Raw genomic sequence first — 14,528 nt, forward strand, 5'->3', positions numbered from 1 at the left:
ACTTATCTACTTTAAGTGCAGCTAGCCTTTCTAGTACCTCCTCTTTATCAATGTTTAGCCCATCCAGTATCTCAACTATATCTTCCTTTACTGAGATTCTGGCAGAACTTTCTTCGTTGGTAAAGTCAGATGTAAATTATTCATTTAGTACCTCGGCCATCCCCTCTGCCTCCATTAGTTGATCTCTTTTATGGTCCCGAATCGGCCCACCCCTCCTCTAACGATCCGTTTACTTTTTACATGCTTGTAGAAGATGTTTGGATTCCCTTTTATGTTAGCCGCAGTCGGAGCGGGGCGTTCTTGTACAGAATGTCTGCTGCGAGCAGGCGGCCACCCACCACCTCTTTAACCTCGGGGATGGTGAATTGGTCTCTTCCCAACAGAATCCCCAGGCCCGAGGATTGACTTTCGTTGATTCACGACCAGTTCGATTGCTACTGGGTCCACATGCGTGACCACTGCCGGTCGTTGCTGAGGTTCAAGATCATGCACTCCTGCAGGAACAGCAGGTCCCTCTTGACCCTGGACAGGTAGTTCAGGGTCACAGCACATCGCGTAGTCGCTTTAACACCACGCACGTTTATGCAAGCAATTTTGAAAGCCGTTTTAAAAATACAAATGATAACCATTAACGTCTTCCAATTGCATCAGTCCAGGTTTTACTTTACGGTCCATTTCCAATCCTCGGTCCTGATTCTGCATTGCTGTCGTGTGCTTGAACTTCTCGACGGTCCTTGGGATGAGGAAGGAGGCCGGACCTCCGTTGATGGAGGGTCAGCGTCTGTTCCTTCTCCAGTGGGAGTGTGAAGAGCGGCTCCTCAGTGAGAAATGTAAGCGGCCCTCCCTTCTCCTTCTCATTGAAGGCCTGGGGCATCTTTTGCCATACTGTGACATCTCTAAAGGTCACTTCCACGTATCTGCTCCTCGGGAAACACTCATCCATGCTTTTGTTACCTCCAGACTCGACAATGCCAATGCTCGCCTGGCCGCCCTCCCATCATGCAGGCAGAAGATATCTTCGGCCTTGAAACCGCAGGTTTCGAGAAGAACCTTCTTCAGGAAAATATTTCGTTGTCATGGCGAGGTGCCTTCACCCGCCCTAGCAGTCAGCCTGACGGTATTTCACACCCTGGGCCCAGGTGCTCGGGGAGCCCTTGTCACCACGTCCGCTGCAAATTAGTTTTCACTTTACTGGAGAAAGGTTTTAGACCAGTCTCAGGCCAGCATGAGGATCCACCTCTACATCAGCAAAAGTTACACTGGTACTAGCTGATTCTACTTCATCTGGCGCCTTCCTCATAATGGGATCTCCCCTGTCAGGTAAGCACTTGATATCGAACCTTTCACTACCTCAGGGCGTCCCAAAGCTCTTCACAGCCAAAGAAGTACTTTTTGAAGTCTAGTCCCCTCTCCTCTCCTCCATTGTCCAGCTCGATGGGACTGCCATCACCTGGTTTATTTCGTATCTATCCAGTCGCAGCCAGAGAATCACGTGCAATGGCTTCTCTTCCCACTCCCCCAAGGATCTATCCTTGCCCCTCTCCTATTTCTCATCTACATGCTGCCCCTTGGCAACATCATCCAAAAACTCGTCGGATTCCACATGTACACTGCCGACACTCAGCTCAACCTCACCACCACCTCTCTCCACCCCTCCATTGCCTCTGATTCGTCACACTGCTTCTCTGATATCTATCAGTGGATGAGCATAAATTTCCTCCAATTAAATATTGGGAAGACCAAAGCCATTATTTTCGGTGCCTGCTGTAAACTCCCTCCCCCTCCCTGACCAATGTCTCAGACTAAACCAGACTGTTCGCAGACTCGGTGTCCTTTTTGACCCTGAATTAAGCTTCCGACCCCAGATTCTCTCCATCACCAAGACTGCCTACTTCTACCTCCATAATATCGCCCGTATCTGCCTCAGCCCATCTGCGACTGAAACCCTCATCCATGCTTTTGTTACCGCCAAACTCGACAATTCCAAGGCTCTCCTGGCCGCCCTCCCATCATGCACCCTCCATAATCTTCAGCATATCAAAACTCTGCTGCCCGTATCCTAACTCACACGATGTCCCATTCACCAATCCTCCTGCTCCTAAAGAAAGAACTCGCATTGAAAGAGCGCCTTGCATTACCGCAGGATGGCCCAAAGCATTTTTGAACTGTAGCCACTGTTGTAATGTAGGAACCGCCGCAGCCAATTTGCTCACAGCAAGGTCCCACAAACCGTAATGGTGTATTGGGCAGATAATCTGTATTAGTGATGTTGGTTAAGGGGTAAATATTGACCAGGACACCTCGGAGAACTCCCCTCAAGTTCTTCGAAATAGCGTCATGCGATCTTTTACATCCACCTGAGACGGCAGGCGGAGCAACGTTTTAATCAGTAATGCAAGTCCCTCAGCACTGCAAGCCTAGATTTTGTGCCCCATTAACTACGTTATTTCAGTGACTGTGCCTAATCAGTTCAGTGATGAGTTCAAAACCGAAAAAGGAGGGGAAGAGCAACAGATAGCAGTACGAGCTCGGCTGAGGTTGCAAAGACTTACACTCTCGCTGGAGAGAAGCACCTTTAAATATAAAATAATTAGCGGATAAATATTGCTACTTTTGAGCTGTAGAAACACGAACCACTCAGAATGCGTTTCCTTCTTCCACTTCTCGCACACTGAGAGAAGGGAACGGTCATCAATGGCCACAAGCGCTGGTATAAATCAACACTTGCAACCCGCTTCACGCTCAGAAGGAAAAGCTACATCTCCTCCTCGTGGTTAGTGAGACCAAACACTTCAGAACACATTTCTCAAGTTCAAAAACTATAGAAATGATCCCTAAAAGTATAGTCTTACTGAAAGGTTGCCGCAACACCGCTCTCCACCCTCAGCGAGCCCCCTTTAACACAGGCTGAGCGCGGACCAATTCTTCCACCATTCATTGCACCCGGCAGGGAATCGAATAAAAACGCAATTAATCTTCGCTTCACCTTTTGTAAACTTATAATTCTGTGAAAAAGAAATAGCGTTTCTGTCGTACAGCCATGACTCAGTAGGCACTAATTTGCATAATGTAGATACCAGCCTCCAGCAACTGTCCTGATCATAAGAACATAAGAATGTAAGAAATAGGAGCAGGAGTCGGCCATACAGCCCCTTGAGACGGCTCCGCCCTTCAATCAGATCATGGCTGATCTTCAACCTCAACTCCACTTTCCTGCTCGATCCCCAGATCCCTTGATTCCATCCAGAAGGACAAGAGCAGCAGGTACATGGGAACAACACCACCTGCAAGTTCCCCTCCAAGTCACACACCATCCCGACTTGAAAATATATCGCCGTTCCTTCATTGTCGCTGGGTCAAAATCCTGGAACTCCCTTCCTAACAACACTGTGGGAGAACCTTCACCACACGGACTGCAGCGGTTCAAGAAGCCGGCTCACCACCACCTTCTCAAGGGCAATTAGGGATGAGCAATAAATGCTGACATCGCCAGCGACGCCCACATCCCACGAACGAATAAAAAAAATCCAAATGTCTATCCACCTTAGCCTTGAACATACACAACGACTGAGCATCCACAGCCCTCTGGGGTAGAGAATTCCAAAGATTCACCACCCTCTGAGTGAAGAAATTCTTCCTCATCTCAGTCTTAAATGGCCGACCCATTATCCTGAAACGATGCCCCCTATCTAAACTGTCCAGCCAGGAGAAACAATCTCTCAGCATCTACCCTGTCAATACCCAATGATTCACACAGTGGGTGGGTGACCCAGCACTGTGATTATTGATGCACACAGTGGGTGGGTGACCCAGCACTGTGATCATTGATTCACACAGTGGGTGGGTGACCCAGCACTGTGATCATTGATTCACACAGTGGGTGGGTGACCCAGCACTGTGATCATTGATTCACACAGTGGATGGGTGACCCAGCACAGTTATCATTGATTCACACAGTGGGTGGGTGATCCAGCACTGTGATCATTGATTCACACAGTGGGTGAGTGACCCAGCACTGTGATCATTGATTCACACAGTGGATGGGTGACCCAGCACTGTGATCATTGAGTCACACAGTGGGTGAGTGACCCAGCACTGTGATCATTGATTCAAACAGTGAGTGGGTGACCCAGCACTGTGATCATTGATTCACACAGTGGGTGGGTGACCCAGCACTGTGATCATTGATTCACACAGTGGGTGGGTGACCCAGCACTGTGATCATTGATTCACACAGTGGGTGGGTGACCCAGCACTGAGATCATTGTTTCACACAGTGAGTGCTTGACACTGAAACTGTAATCATTGATTCACAGTTATGTCCTGTCCCACCGGCAGGTCAGGCTTACCAGGGCTGGCAGTACAGCTCCATACAGTCAGGGGAGAATAGCCCTGGAAATAGTTAACATTGGCTCGGGACCCCAAGAAGTCTCATGTCATCAGGTCAAATATGGGCAAGACAACCTCCTGTGATTACCACCTACCGCCCTCCCTCAGCTGATGAATCAGTCCTCCTCCATGTTGATCACCAATTGGAGGAATGACGGAGGGTAGCAAGGGCACAGAATGTACTCTGGGTGGGGGACTTCAACATCCATCACAAAGAGTGGCTCATTAGCACCACTACTGACCAAGCTGGCCGAGTTCTGAAGAAAACAACTGCCAGACTGGGCCTGCGACAGGTGGTGAGTAAACCAACACGAGGGAAAAACCTACTTGACCTCATCATAAGATCTTAAGACCTTATGAGATAGGAGCAAGAGCAGGCCATTCGGGCCCTCGAGCCTGCTCCGCTATTCAATGAGATCATGGCTGATCTGATTTTTACCTCAACCCAACTTTCCTGCCTTTTCCCCATATCCTTTGACTCCGTTGCTGATCAAAAATTTGTCTAACTCAGCCTTGAATGTATTCAAAAGCTCAGCCTCCACAGCTTTTTGGGGGAAAGAATTCCAAAGATTCACGACCCTCTGGGAGAAGAAATTCCTCCTCATTTCCGTCTTAAACGGGCGACCTCTTATTCTGAGACTATGCCCCCTAGTTTTAGATTCCCCCATGAGGGGTAACATCCTCTCAGCATCTACCCTATCGAGTCCCCTCAGAATCTTGTATGTTTCAATAAGATCTCCTCTCATTCTTCTAAACTCCAATGAGTATAGACCCAACTGTTCAATCTTTCCTCATAAGAGAACCCTTCCATCCCTGGAAACAACCAAGTGAACCTTCTCTGAACTACCTCCAATGCAAGTATGTCCTTCCTTAAATAAGGGCACCAGAACTGTACACATTACTCCAGGTGTGGTCACACCAGCACCCTGTACAGTTGTTGCATGACTTCCCTGTTTTTATACTCCAACCCCCTAGAATTAAAGGCCAATATTCCGTTTGCCTTCCAGAATACCTGCTGCACCTGCATTTCATGTACGAGGACACCCAGATCCCTCTGTACCGCAGCATTTTGTAGTATTTCTCCATTCAAATAATATTCTGCTTTTTTATTTTTCCTCCCAAAGCGGATGACTTCACATTTTCCCACATTATATTCCATCTGCCAAAATTTTGCACATTCGTTTAACCTGTCAATATCCATTTACAGACACTTTGTGTCCTCATCGCAACTTGCTTTTCCACCTATCTTTGTATTATCAGCAAATTTGGCCACAAGACACTCTGTTCATTCATGTAAGTCAATGATATATATTGTAAATAGTTGAGGCTCGAGCACTGAACCCTGCGGCACCCCACTAGTTACAGATTGCCATTTTTTAAATTATTCTTTTATCCCGACTCTCTGTTTTCTCTTAGTTATCCAATCCTCTATCCTTGCCGGTATATTACCCCCAATACCATGAGATCTTAGCTTGCGTAGTAAACTTTTATGTGACACCTTATCGAATGCCTTTTGGAAATCCAAATATACTGCATCCATCGGTTGCTCTTTATCCACGTTGCCCGGTATTTCCTCAAAGAACTCTAATAAATTTGTCAGACACGATTTCCCCTTCATAAAACCATGTTGACTCTCCTTGATTGTATTATGAGTCTCCAAATGTCCTGCTGCTACTTCCTCAATAATGGATTCTAGCATTTTTCCAATGACAGATGTTAGGCTAACTGGTCTATAGTTACCTGCTCCCTGTCTCATTCTCTTCTTGAATAGGGGTGTTAGGTTTGCGGTTTTCCAATCTGCTGGGACCTTTCCAGAATCTAGTGAATTCTGGAAGATTACAACCAAAGCATACACTATCTCTGTAGTCACTTCCTTTAAGACCCTCAGATGCAAGCCATCAGGTCCAGGGGACTTGTCAGCCTTTAGACCCATTAGTTTACCTAATACTTTTTCTCTAGTGATAGTGATTGTTTTTAGTTCCTCCCTCCACTTTGTCCCTTGGCTTTCTGCTATTATTGGTACATTATTCGTGTCTTCTACTGTGAAGACAGATACAAAATAGATGTTCAATTCCTCTGCCATTTCCTTGTTTCTATTATCATTTCCCCAGTCTCATCCTCTAAGGGACCAATGTTTACTTCAGCTAGACTTTTACTTTTTATATACTTGGAGAAGCTTTTACTGTCAGTTTTTATATTTCTTGCCAGTATACTCACATGATTTATTTTCTCCCTCTTTATTATTTTTTCGTCATCCTTTGCTGTTTTTTAAAGTTTTCCCATCCTTAGGGCTTACCAGTAATCTTTGCCATGTTGTATGCTTTTTCTTTTAACCTGGTACCATCCTTGACTTTCTTGGTTAGCCATGGTTGGTTCATCGTTTTTATGGCATCTTTCCTCCTCACAGGGATATATTTTTGTTGCGAGTCATAAAATATCTTTTTAAATGTTTGCCACTGCTTATCCACCATCATACCATCTAATCTGTTTACCCAGTCCACTTTAGCCAATTCCGCCCTCATTCCTTTATAATTGCCCATATTTAAGTTTAATATAGTAGTTTCAGACCCAAAATCCTCGGTCTCAAACTGGATTTGAAATTCTATCATGTTAAGATCACTGATTCCCAAGGGATCCTTTACTTTGAGATCATTAATTAAACCTGTTTCGTCACCCATTACCAGATCCAAAATGGCGTGTTCCCTTTTTGGTTCCCGACGTACTGATCAAAGAAACAGTCCCTAATACACTGTATGAACTGTGATCTCACGGTGTGACCTATCCAGTAAAAGGGGCCTCACCCTGTGATCTCACGGCGGGGGGCGGGAGGGGGGGTGATGAGACCCGTCCAGTTAAAGAAGCCTCAAGCATCATCTTCGGGTCCAGAGTCCGCTTCAGAAGCTGCACCGAGAGAACTCTGGTGATCAGCAGCCTGAAGGAGGAAGAGGGCTCGGTGACGTCTTCACAGACCAAAATACTAAGGAACAGCAAATTCTTTTATGCCGGACTTGCTGAACTTCAAGTCCAACCCACCTTGTACTGTGCAGAATGTAATATAAGACATGTACTGAGTCCACCACACATTGTATTGCACAGAATGTAATATAACATATGGGCTGAGTCCAACCCACTGTGTATTGTGCAGAATGCAATGTAAGATATGGACTGAGTCCACCCCACTGTGTGATGTGCAGAATGTAATATAAGATATGGACTGAGTCCACCCCACTGTGTATTGTACAGAATGTAATATAAGATATGGACTGAGTCCAACCCACTGTATATTGTACAGAATGCAATGTAAGATATGGACTGAGTCCACCCCACTGTGTGTTGAACACAATGTAATATAAGATATGGACTGAGTCCACCCCACTGTGTATTGTACAGAATGTAATATAAGATATGGACTGAGTCCAACCCACCTTGCAATGTGCAGAATGTAATATGAGATATGGACTCAGTCCAACCCACTGTGTATTGTACAGAATGCAATGTAAGATATGGACTGAGTCCAACCCACTGTGTATTGTACAGAATGTAATATAAGATATGGACTGAGTCCAACCCATTGTGTATTGTACAGAATGTAATATAAGATATGGACTGAGTCCAACCCACTGTGTATTGTACAGAATGTAATATAAGATATGGACTGAGTCCAACCCACTGTGTATTGTACAGAATGTAATATAAGATATGGACTGAGTCCACCCCACTGTGTATTGTACAGAATGTAATATAAGATATGGACTGAGTCCACCCCACTGTGTATTGTACAGAATGTAATATAAGATATGGACTGAGTCCACCCCACTGTGTATTGTACAGAATGTAATATAAGATATGGGCTGAGTCCACCCCACTGTGTATTGTACAGAATGTAATATAAGATATGGACTGAGTCCAACCCACTGTGCATTGCACAGAATATGACATAAGATATGGACTGAGTCCAACCCACTGTGTATTGTACAGAATGTAATATAAGATATGGACTGAGTCCACCCCACTGTGTGATGTGCAGAATGTAATATAACATATGGGCTGAGTCCAACCCACTGTGTAATGTACAGAATGTAATATAAGATATGGACTGAGTCCAACCCACTGTGTAATGTGCAGCATGCAATATAAGATATGGACTGAGTCCAACCCACTGTGTAATGTACAGAATGTAATATAAGATATGTACTGAGTCCAACCCACTGTGTATTGTACAGAATGTAATATAAGATATGGACTGAGTCCAACCCACCTTGCAATGTGCAGAATGTAATATGAGATATGGACTCAGTCCAACCCACCTTGTAATGTGCAGAATGTAATTTAAGATATGTACTGAGTCCAACCCACTGTGTATTGTACAGAATGTAATTTAAGATATGGACTCAGTCCACCCCACTGTGTATTGTCCAGAATGCAATATAAGATATGTAATGAGAACACCAGATATTTAATGAGTAGCCAACCGAGTGTCCCCAGTGATCCCGCAGTCAACCCGGAATGATGCCAGGGTGCAGCCAGGGTTCCCAGCTTGCACCCAGTCATGCCAGAGTGGTGTTCTTTATCATCAGACCACCACCAACAACAACTTGTGTTTATAATATATATGTATATTACCTGTATATTTATGATGTATTTATATATTTGGAAGTGTATTTGCACAGGGGCAGCATGGCGGCAGGTGCGGCAGCCGGGCTTGGACCAAATGGAGGCCAGCGGGGAGTCCGTCCCGGACAAAATGGGGGCGAGCGCGACCAGCATTTTAAAAAAAGTCACCGCTGGCGCGTCTCCCATGCCGTACAAAATGAGGCCCGCGTCGCCACCACCTTGGGCAAAATGGAGGCCAGCTTGGCTCCCTCATTGGACAAAATGGAGGCCAACTTGGCCACCACCTTGGACAAAATGGAAGACAGCCAGGCCAACATTTTGGAAAAATCTTGGTCAGATGGCGGCAAGGAGCCAACCGAGTGTCCCCAGTGATCCCCCAGTCAACCCACAATGATGCCAGGGTGCAGCCAGGGTTCCCAGCTTGCACCCAGTCATGCCAGAGTGATGCCAGAGTGGCGGTCTTGATGTTCAGACCACCACCACAACAATAAGAACTACCACAACAATGTCCCAGTGACCGCCCCCCCCCCCAGTGTCCCCTGAATGTCCCAGTGACCACCCCAAGTGTCCCCTGAATGTGCCAGTGACCCCCCCAGTGTCCCCTGAATATCCCAGTGATTCCAGTGTGCACCCAGTGACCCCAGAGTAACCCAGACATTACTCACGTGCTCCCCATCGGGTCCAGGCTGTGGTGGAGGTCTCAGTCAGTCAGTCCCCAGCGGAGAGAACGATGCTTGGCCCAGGATTTCTCCCACTCCTCCTCCTCCTCACAAAATGTCTCTTTCTGGATCATCTCCTTGCAGCATTTCATCAAAAAGATTCCTGAGGGGAGTGAGAGGGAATTGATTAAAATACAAAAGCAAGGGATTAAAAAGGCACAGCAAGAGGCCAGAACTCCCTCCCTCCCACTCCCTCTCTCACTCTCTCTTTTTCTCCCCCCTCACTCTCTCTCCCACTCCCTCTCTCACTCTCTCTCACTCTCCCTCCCTCCCACTCTCCCTCTCACTCTCTCTCTCCCTCCCTCTCCCTCCCTCTCTCTACCCCTCTCCCTCTCTCTCTCTCCCTCCCACTCTCCCTCTCTCTCTCCCTCCCTCTCCCTCTCATTCTCTCTCTCTCTCCCTCTCTCTACCCCTCTCTCTCTCTGTCCCACTCCCTCTCTCACTCTCTCTTTTTCTCCCCCCTCTCTCTCTCTCTCACTCTCTCTCACTCTCCCTCCCACCCACTCTCCCTCTCTCTCTCCCTCCCTCTCCCTCTCATTCTCTCTCTCTCTCCCTCTCTCTACCCCTCTCCCTCTCCCTCTCTCACACTCCCCCAGTTGCACAGAATCTCTCCCTAATCCAAGTCTGCAGCTTGTTTCTCCCCTGCCTTTCCTCTGAATGCCTCTAACCGGTGCCGCACTGCCTGTCTGAGCTGCTCAGTGTTTGCTGCAGGGTCCAACCCTCCCCCTGGGTGTGTTTTCTCTTCTGTCCCTGGGCCTCGCCCACACCTGCTCTGGACATTGTTGCAACTTTAATTCTGGCAGTTGCTGTCAGCGAAAGGTCAACAGCTTTTCCCTCAACTGGTTTCTCCTGTTTGAATTAGAAACTCGCCCCTCCCTGTTCAATCTCTACCTCTACCTCACCTTGTATTGTCCAGAATGTAATATAAGATATGGACTGAGTCCACCTCACCTTGTAATATACAGAATGTAATATAAGATATTTACTGGGTCCACCCAACCTTGTAATGTGCAGAATGTAATATAAGATGCACGGTGCTCTCATTGTTTAAAATGCACGGTGCTCTCACAGTTTAAAATACAAGGTGCTCTCACTGTTTAAAATGCACGGTGTTCTCACTGTTTAAAATACAAGGTGCTCTCACTGTTTAAAATACAAGGTGCACTCACTGTTTAAAATACAAGGTGCTCTCTCCCCCTATCCCTCCTCTCTCTCTCCCTCCCTCTCCCCTCTCTCTCACTCTCTCCCTCACACTCCCCCAGTTGCACAGAATCTCGCCCGAATCCAAGTCTGCAGCTTGTTTCTCCCCTGCCTTTCCTCTGAATGCCTCCAACCGGTTCCGTTCTGCCTGTCTGAGCTGCTCAGTGTTTGCTGCAGGGTCCAACCCTCCCCCTGGGTGTGTTTTCTCTTCTCTCCCTGGGCTTCACACACACCTGCTCTGGACATTGTTGCAACTTTATAATGCACGGTGCTCTCACTGTTTAAAATACAAGGTGCTCTCACTGTTTAAATACAAGGTGCTCTCACTGTTTAAAATACAAGGTGCTCTCACTGTTTAAAATGCACGGTGCACTCAATGTTTATAATGAACGGTGCTCTCACTGTTTAAAATGCACGGTGCACTTACTGAAAAAAATGCACGTTGCTCTCACTGTTTATAATGCACGGTGCTCTCAGTTTAAAATACAAGGTGCTCTCATTGTTTACAATGCATGGTGCTCTCACTGTTTAAAATGCACGGCGCTCTCACTGTTTATAATGCACGGCGCTCTCACTGTTTATAATGCACGGTGCTCTGACAGTTTAAAATGCACGGTGCTCTCACAGTTTAAAATACAAGGCGCACTCACAGTTTAAAATGCACGGTGCACTCACTGTTTAAAATACAAGGCGCACTCACAGTTTAAAATATAAGGTGCACTCACAGTTTAAAATACAAGGTGCTCTCACTGTTTAAAATACAAGGTGCTCTCACAGTTTAAAATACAAGGTGCTCTCACTGTTTAAAATACAAGGTGCTCTCACTGTTTAAAATGAACGGTGCACTCACAGTTTAAAATACAAGGTGCTCTCACTGTTTAAAATGCACGGTGCACTCACAGTTTAAAATACAAGGTGCTCTCACAGTTTAAAATGCACGGTGCTCTCACAGTTTAAAATACAAGGTGCTCTCACTGTTTAAAATGTATGGTGCTCTCATTGTTTGAAATGCACGGTGCTCTCATTGTTTAAAATGCACGGTGCTCTCACTGTTTAAAATGCACGGTGCTCTCATTGTTTAAAATGCACGGTGCATTAATGTTTATAATGAACGGTGCTCTCACTGTTTAAAATACAAGGTGCTCTCACAGTTTGAAATACAAGGTGCTCTCACTGTTTAAAATGAACGGTGCACTCACAGTTTAAAATACAAGGTGCTCTCACTGTTTAAAATGCACGGTGCACTTACTGATAAAAATGCACGTTGCTCTCACTGTTTAAAATGCACGGTGCTCTCACTGTTTAAAATGCACGGTGTTCTCACTGTTTAAAATGCACGGTGCTCTCATTGTTTAAAATGCACGGTGCTCTCACTGTTTAAAATGCACGGTGCTCTCACTGTTTAAAATGTATGGTGCTCTCATTGTTTAAAATGCACGGTGCTCTCACAGTTTAAAATACAAGGTGCTCTCACTGTTTAAAATGCACGGTGCACTCAATGTTTATAATGCACGGTGCTCTCATTGTTTAAAATGCACGGTGCTCTCATTGTTTAAAATGCACGGTGCTCTCACTGTTAAAAATGCACGGTGCTCTCACAGTTTAAAATGCACGGTGCACTTACTGATAAAAATGTACGTTGCTCTCACTGTTTAAAATACAAGGTGCACTCACAGTTTAAAATGCACGGTTCTCTCACTGTTTAAAATACAAGGTGCACTCACAGTTTAAAATACAAGGTGCTCTCACTGTTTAAAATGCACGGTGCACTCAATGTTTATAATGAACGGTGCTCTCACTGTTTAAAATGCACGGTGCTCTCATTGTTTAAAATGCACGGTGCTCTCCTTGTTTAAAATGCACGGTGCTCTCACAGTTTAAAATAGAAGGTGCTCTCACAGTTTAAAATACAAGGTGCTCTCACTGTTTAAAATGCACGGTGCACTCAATGTTTATAATGCACGGTGCTCTCATTGTTTAAAATGCACGGTGCTCTCATTGTTTAAAATGCACGGTGCTCTCACTGTTAAAAATGCACGGTGCTCTCACAGTTTAAAATGCACGGTGCTCTCACTGTTTAAAATACAAGGTGCTCTCACTGTTTAAAATGCACGGTGCTCTCACAGTTTAAAATACAAGGTGCACTCACGGTTTAAAATACAAGGTGCTCTCACTGTTTAAAATGCACAGTGCACTCAATGTTTATAATGCACGGTGCTCTCACTGTTTAAAATGCAAGGTGCTCTCATTGTTTAAAATGCACGGTGCTCTCACTGTTTAAAATGCACGGTGCTCTCACTGTTTAAAATGCACGGTGCTCTCACTGTTCAAAATACAAGGTGCAATTGCTGTTTAAAATGCTCGGTGCTCTCACTGTTTTAAATGCACGGTGCTCTCACTGTTCATAATGCATGGTGCTCTCACTGTTTAAAATGCACGGTGCTCTCACTGTTTAAAATGCACGGTGCACTTCCTGATAAAAATGCACGTTGCTCTCACTGTTTAAAATACAAGGTGCTCTCACTGTTTAAAATGCACGGTGCTCTCACTGTTTTAAATGCACGGTGCTCTCACTGTTTATAATGCACGGTGCTCTCACTGTTTAAAATGCATGGTGCTCTCACTGTTTAAAATGCATGGTGCTCTCTCTGCCCATCATGCATGGTGCTCTCACTGTTTAAAATGCATGGTGCTCTAACTGTTTTAAATGCATGGTGCTCTCACGGTTTATAATGCATGGTGCTCCCACAGTTTGTCATGCAGTGTGCTCTCATTGTTTAAAATGCATGGTGCTCTCACTGTATATAATGCTTGGTATCTCACTGTTTACAATGCATGGTGCTCTCACTGTTTTTAATGCATGGTGCTCTCACAATTTATAATGCATGGTGCTCTCACAGTTTAAAATACAAGGTGCACTGTTTAAAATGCACGGTGCTCTCACAGTTCAAAATACAAGGTGCACTCACAGTTTAAAATACAAGGTGCACTCACAGTTTAAAATACAAGGTGCTCTCACTGTTTAAAATGCACGGTGCTCTCACTGTTTATAATGCACGGTGCTCTCACTGTTTAAAATGCACGGTGCTCTCACTGTTTAAAATGCATGGGGCTCTCACTCTTTATAATGCATGGTGCTCACACTGTTTTAAATGCATGGTGTTCTCACTGCTTACAATGCATTGTGCTCTCAATGTTTATAATGCATGTTGCTCTCACTCTTTATAATGCATGGTGCTCCCACTGTTTCTAATGCAAGGTGCTCTCACTGTTTATAATGCATATTGGTCTCACTGTTCATAATCAATGCTCCTCTCACTGTTTGTAATGCATGGTGCTCTCACTGTTTAAAATGCATTGGTCTCTCACTGTTGATAATGCATGGTCCTCTCACTGTTTAAAATGCATGGTGCTCTCACTGCTTATAATGCATGGCGCTCTCACTGTTTATAATGCATGGCGCTCTCACTGTTTATAATGCATGGCGCTCTCACTGTTTATAATGCATGGCGCTCTCACTGTTTATAATGCATGGTGCTCTCACTGGTTGAAATGCATGGTCCTCTCACTGTTTAAAATGCATCGTGCTCTCACTGTCTATAATGC

At 45.3% G+C, this 14,528-nt stretch overlaps 1 non-coding gene across 1 annotated transcript; it reads right to left on the reverse strand.

The window, feature by feature from the left end:
• Positions 1–2,632: 2,632 nt before the first annotated feature.
• Positions 2,633–2,850, reverse strand: LOC137308338 (small nucleolar RNA U3). Its single transcript, XR_010959497.1, has one exon. It is a non-coding gene; the product is annotated as a small nucleolar RNA U3 (small nucleolar RNA).
• Between the last annotated feature and the right edge of the window lie 11,678 nt (positions 2,851–14,528).

Source organism: Heptranchias perlo, unplaced genomic scaffold, assembly GCF_035084215.1.
Source record: "Heptranchias perlo isolate sHepPer1 unplaced genomic scaffold, sHepPer1.hap1 HAP1_SCAFFOLD_129, whole genome shotgun sequence".
Taxonomy (NCBI): Eukaryota; Metazoa; Chordata; class Chondrichthyes; order Hexanchiformes; family Hexanchidae; genus Heptranchias; species Heptranchias perlo.